This window comes from Carassius carassius, chromosome 36 (genome assembly GCF_963082965.1).
Source record: "Carassius carassius chromosome 36, fCarCar2.1, whole genome shotgun sequence".
Lineage (NCBI taxonomy): Eukaryota > Metazoa > Chordata > Actinopteri > Cypriniformes > Cyprinidae > Carassius > Carassius carassius.
In genome coordinates, this window is record NC_081790.1 from 880,238 (window position 1) to 887,048 (window position 6,811).

General features: G+C 34.1%; 1 long non-coding RNA gene across 1 annotated transcript; it reads right to left on the reverse strand.

Moving 5' to 3' along the window:
- Positions 1-4,230: 4,230 nt before the first annotated feature.
- LOC132116608 (uncharacterized) lies at positions 4,231-6,059 on the reverse strand. Its single transcript, XR_009425653.1, has 3 exons — positions 5,993-6,059; positions 4,489-4,674; positions 4,231-4,368 (listed from the first exon to the last, which is right to left on the reverse strand). It is a non-coding gene; the product is annotated as an uncharacterized LOC132116608 (long non-coding RNA).
- Between the last annotated feature and the right edge of the window lie 752 nt (positions 6,060-6,811).

Below are 6,811 nucleotides of genomic sequence, written 5' to 3' on the forward strand. Positions count from 1 at the left end.
GTTGTTACAGGCAAATCTTTTTTTCTTTTTTTTTTAACACTTCAGTCAGTCACCATTTCCAGGAAGAACTAATCAAATAAAGGTCATATCCATATATATATTATTAAAATATACTGAATTATTATTTAAAACAGCGACAATAGCCTACATGATGGACACAATACAGGAGTTGATGAAATTAAACTGTAAATGTAAAATGTTGAATAAACGAAATAAAATAAATGTCTTACCACCAACGAGCAAAACAAACAGAGTGAGCACAAAACAGCATCCCATTATGACAACTAACGTGTCTGTCAATCAAAATCCAATTTAAATAGAGTTGCTCCGTTGTGAGATTGTAATCAATGGCGTTTTCTTCTTTCTTTTGGAAAAAAATAACTCACGCAAGAATTTGATATTTAGTATATAAATAACTTTGCATAATAAAAACATGAATGATTTATCCAAATAAAATGAGGACAATCGTTATTTCTTAGATTAAAATAAAACACGTAGCCTACTGATGTATCGCATAGCCTATATTGAAAGAGAAAGTAACATTTTATTTACAACATCCGTGTCATCTGCCTCAGAGGAAGATAAGTGTCCCCACAGTGGAAAAACCCTGTCAACATTATGTTCTGCAAAATATATATTTTTAAGACCGCATTAGCCTACAAAAGCATGGAAATGTCTGCCAACCCACAAAACGCCACAGTGTTTTTCCCTTGCAGAAAATACATGTGATCCTCTGAATGCATGTGACACAAGCTGTATGAATCAGTAAGAATGCACAATCTCACAATCTGATCCACCTCCACACAAAGCACCTTTTTCCATTAAAATAATTGTAAATGTTGGAGAAACAACTAAACAATTCACTGGCAGAATTCTTACCCTTCATGCGTGGTTCATGAACTCTAAAGTTTAAAGACGTTTCTTTTAAACCTTAAACAACACAGTTCAAGACAAAATACAAACATGGAAAATCTAAGAAAAAAGAAAGAAATGATACAGCACATGTGATCCACTTCATAATCATGTTAAAGATTGTTTTCTGCAAGTATCAAAAGCTAGAGAGAGTAGGAAAACTTGGAATAAGTCAGTGGCAGATCTGGACTCACTATCAGGTCGTGAGTCAAATTAAAATCTGCTGTGCTAAGATTTATTTACAGCTGGTCTGACCTGTTGGGTGTATAAATTACTTATTAATAAAACTAGATTTTTGTGGTCGATGTCAGTTTGTGAGTGTGTGTCTGAGGTGTTAGTTGTGTGTCTGTGTGGATAGGATGTGGGTGAAAGGTTTTTTCCTTTCCTGTTCACACGAAGCTCACAGTTAGTCACACACAGACATCAAAATTGTGGATATGCATCACATCAATAAGGAAAATAAGGATGAGTTTGTGCTATGAAGCCATTTTGATTGTCACCATTGTTGTGATGCATATGCTAAATCTTGATGTCTGTGTGTGAGTACATGATGCTTCTGCTCAAAATATTTCAATAGTTCACGCTTACATATAATTAGCTGAGGTATGGTATGCGTATTTGGCGTGCTGTCCGGGGAAGGGCTCCGAGCTCGGGAATGGCCCGAACCTAGTACCCCCCCTTCCCCGTCTATTTATAAAGTGAACTTGAAGTGAGGAGATGGGGTGGAGGAGGGATGCTGATAAACCGTCAGTGGATAGAGGTAAGTCAGCGATATTTATACTATGGGATTGATTACTTGATTATGGTCCACCTGTGTTGGTTAGGCTAAGTATCTGACGCGCTCCTCCCGAATCTTATTAATAAAATTACATTTCAAACGCATGCATTTTGTCCACCTTCAAAATAAGTATTTTGCTCTTGGTGCCTGTACTGTAGAGTCAAAAGGTTTAGGAGATATATGCAATCAACACTTATTTCATGACCTCAGATACTTGTAATGTGATGACTTTATCATCACCAACAAAGAGCTGATAACACCTGAGCTCTCTTAAATTTGTCTTTTTTCGCTACAACAACAGTGTTTCACAAACACACAGTTATAACAGCCAGAGTCAAGCTAACACAAGAAGTATGAGGACCAAGATCCCAACTAAACCAAACACTTTCCACCACAATGGTGACTTCAAATGAATCAAATATCAACATTTAAACCTCTGTTAATTCTCAATAAGAGCTTCTCTAGATGTCTGACAGAAATAAAGTCAATCTAATGATTCCATGTTTGTGGAGATGTTTGATCCTCCTCTGCTGAGATCTTCAGAGATTTAATGTCTTTGATTTGCAGTTGATTTTACCACATGCTCAACCGTCAGTTATTTCATTATTTCATAAAGATTATTTTATTTTCTTGATTTTGGGACAAACACAGTGTCTGGAAATTACATTGAAATAACATGAGTCTAAATCTAATGCATCCTGAGAGTGTTGATTTGGTCCCAAAACAGTATAAATTATGCCTAAATGAACCTTAAGTGATGTTGAAAATATGTCCACTGACCACTTTTGAACTAGTTTTGAACCTTGTAAGGAGGTTCTGTGAACGTCTAAATCGGACGTACAGAAGACGTCGAAAAAAGACGTCATAAAAACTTTCATTCTGGCTCCTCAGTGGACGTCTTTTCAACGTCTGCAAAGACATAAAAAGACGTCCACAAGACGTCAACTGGACATAACTTTGCCCAGTGGGCCATCATCACCCACTGTGCAAAGTTACGTCCAGTGGATGTCTTTTTATGTCTTTGCAGACGTTGAAAAGACGTCCACTGAGGAGCCAGAATGAAAGTTTTTATGACGTCTTTTTTCGACGTCTTCTGTACGTCCGATTTAGACGTTCAGAGAACCTCCTTACAAGGATAAAAACTAGTTCAAAAGTGGTCAGCGGAAATATTTTCAACATCATTTAAGGTTCATTTAGGCATAATTTATACTGTTTTGGGACCAAATCAACACTCTCAGGATGCATTAGATTTAGACTCATGTTATTTCAATGTAATTCCCAGACACTGTGTTTGTCCTAAAATCAAGAAAATAAAAAAATCTTCATAAAAATAATGAAATAACTGATGATTGAGCATGTGGTAAAATCAACTACAAATCAAAGACATTAAATCTCTGAAGATCTCAGCAGAGGAGGATCAAACATCTCCACAAACAGCTTCACTCATTAGATTGACTTTATTTCTGTCATGCATCTAGAGAAGCACTTATTAACTACCTTTTGTATTCCACCATCCTCTTTAAATTTCAATATTACCTTCAACTCATCCAAATTTACACTCCTCACCTCCTGTTCATTTCCACTCTCACCTGAACTTCTAACCTCTATCTGTTGTTGTTTTTTTTTCTTTGTACCTATCTTCCCTTATGTCTATATTCCTCTCTTCTCCTGTCTTTCCTAATTCCATTTGATCATCTTCCACATCCGTATCATCAACACTAACTGGTGTCTCTGGTCCATTTCCATTATAATTTTTCTTATATTTTGACATAATCGATTTCGCTGCATTTGCCGCCATCCATCAAAACCTCGCCTAGATTTGATTTAAATGACTGTAATATCTGATATGACGTTCATGTGATCTGCTGTAATATTAATAATCTCCAGTAGAGAGCGACACTTGACTGTATGAAATATGAAATCATGTTCATCTGCATTATATTTCTGAGTTCATATCAGTCAGCAGATATAATGTACAGTATGAACCATAGCAGTATAGATTATTACAGTTAAATGTGTTTACTAAAAAACATCTAGTTCTAGTAATAGTTTTATTGCATAATGTACAGAAAAACACTGTTGTAAATTGGCTGTGTATTATCATACAGTAAAAAGCTGATTATATGTTAGATTACTGTAAAACTGTATCATATTCATTCAGAATAATGTGTACATATACAGTACAGATTAAATAAACTGTTCCTCCAAATTTAGAAAAGGATGAAAAGGTGATCAATACATAACAAAAAAAAAACACAGTTAAATAAAGAATCTGGGAAATATACAAAAACATACAGGAATATAAAAATAGACATTACACAAAATACTGATAAAACCTGTAGTAAAACACAGAAAGTATGTGTGTGATCCAGAGGTGGATCATAGTGATGTCAGTAAAACACAGTTATTAATAATCTGAGAAAGAAACGGTTCAGTCTGTTAGTGATCAGATGAGTCTGAAGAGTTCAGGAGCAGAACACACTGTAGTCTGAAGATTAGGATGATGATGATGATGAAGATTATGAAGATGAAGATTATGATGATGAAGATGAGAATGATGAAGATGAGAATGATGATGATGATGATGATGATCAGTCTTCATCTGCTGGTCTCTGTGATGTTGTGTTTTCTTAAAAACATCTGAATGAACATCACAGGTCCGTCTGGATCACGTGAGACTAGAAATCACAAACATATAGAAATATTCTCATTGGTTTGGAGTTTTTTCTATAATCAAAATAATACATCAATTAAACAATCACACATCTGTAAATACTAGGTTTATGTGTAACACTTACACATTGGCTTTATTTTCTCCATACTGTTCCATCTCTTATGTCTCTGTCTGCTTTTCTCTTGTGATTCACTGCTTTCTGTTTCATTCCTGGTCTCCATTTCTCTCTGTCCTGGTGTTTTGTGGTGGTTTCTGATGCTCCAGCAGATTTCTCAGTGTTTTTTTTTTTTTGTCTACATCACATTTATACCTATTTTGCAGACAACACAACATAAATAGTTTAGTTACAGCTAGTGCCAACAATTAATCAAACATCAGTTTATGTCAAACTCAGATGAAGTCGTCCATTCTAGAAACACAGTGGGGCCAAAATAATTAAAACACTAGTGTTTCCAGCAGATAATTTATTATTATTATTATTATTATTTCTATCTTTTGTTGTAGTGTCTCAGTAGGAGATATGAGTTTCCATTTCCAAACATTCATTTGAGACAGACTTTCTGGAAGCGTCTCGGAGACACAGTTCTTCAGATTGAGTCTGTCTCAGTTTGTTCTGTTTCTTCATGTGACTCCAGACAGACTGATGATGATCAGATCACATCTCTGTGTGCAGCACACACATCTCACTGCATTATTAATATTAATGACATAATCAGTGTTTGGAAATGTAAACTCATATTTCCATCTGACACATTACAGCAAAAGATAGAAATACATTTAAAGCAGTTTAACTGGTGACAGTACTAATTGTTCTAATTGTATTTTAATATTTTCTGTAAATGAATAAATGAGTAACTCAATGTATTAATAACCAGATAAATCTAAAACTCTCTCTGGAGGAACTTTTAACTCTAATATCAGCATAATAAAAAATGATGAACCTGCATTTATCCAATGTTCATATGTATGTGTTGGAAATGTATGCAAATGAGAACATAGACCTATTCAATTAGATAATGCCTCATTTGCATATTTAAGCATAGCATTACAAAAAACTTGTAATACAAAAAAAAATGTTTGTGAGTCTTAATGTAATCAGTCAGGTGATTAAGTATGGTGATGTCTTCTGTCTTGAATTAACATATGAGTGTTTCCAGTTTACCTGACATAAATACATCTGGAACAAAAGTACTCTTATTTATGAACTCACTGTGGAAATGTGAACTGTTCATAGATACACACACACACACACACACACACACACACAAAGATTCATTGAGTTTACTAAAAAAAAGTGTTTGCAATCAATTTATTTGACCAACATTTGAATAAACAAATTTAGTTGACTTTCAACGCTATTTTTTATGAAGCTAAAATAAATAGTTTGCAACCAAAAAAATTAGTATAATTTTTTCAGTGTAATATTGATCATAATTCCTAGGAGACAAATGAAATATATCACATGGAATATCACAATGACAGATTTTACTAGTCTTTGTGTGGTGATGTAAAAAGTGTTTGTCTATCCAGATTTACACTTCAGTTTCATTGAATACAAACAGCAATGTTCAGATTGAACTAAATCAATTAAATACAACAAACAATGAAATATAAAAGGGTTTAATTACCTTGTGAAGAGCTGAAGAGAGAGACGTATCCTCTGTGCTTATGAGAGCTCTGCTGCTGGTTTATATAGGCAGTTCAGAAAGGAGGAGGGCCACATGAACCACTGCTGATTAACTGGATCAACAAGTTCCTGTCTTATCACTGTCATGTTTGAAAAAACCTGTATAGTGAAATCTGCTGTATAGTGTATGTTACACCATACGGGGAAGTTCTGGCCTAGTGGTTAGAGAGTTTGACAGACTGATATATCAGATTTATTGGTCAGTTTGAGATTATGAATATGAGCCATCAGTGTGTTACTAACCCAACAGAAGAACTGTAATTTCTTCCTAATGTCACCAGAAAATATGACTGTACATATACTCAATGCTATTGTCAATGCATAATTAGCATCTTTTTAGATAATTTCATTTATTAAAATTCATGTTTTCTGTAAATTGTGTAAATATTGTGTTCCTTCTATTTCAATAATTTGTGTATTGTTTGTTTTACATTATTAAATGACTTTCTCAGCATTATATCAGTCATCAGCCTTGGCCCAATGGACCGTAATGGACTCAAGCTTGTTCAGAAATGCAAAGCATTTAAAAGGGAAACAATAAAGCATACTTGACAACAAAATAATATCCTAAAATATAGAATAGCATTAAATAATCTATAGCAGCCTAAATTGCAACTTACATGGTATGAAGGCAGCAAACGTTTCTTGAGATCTCTGTTTTGAGATAAATTCAAATAATAATAATAAAGAAATAATTTAGAATCAAAATGTGCATTATATTGCAACTGTATTTTCAGGATTACCAGCATTTAGTCAACAG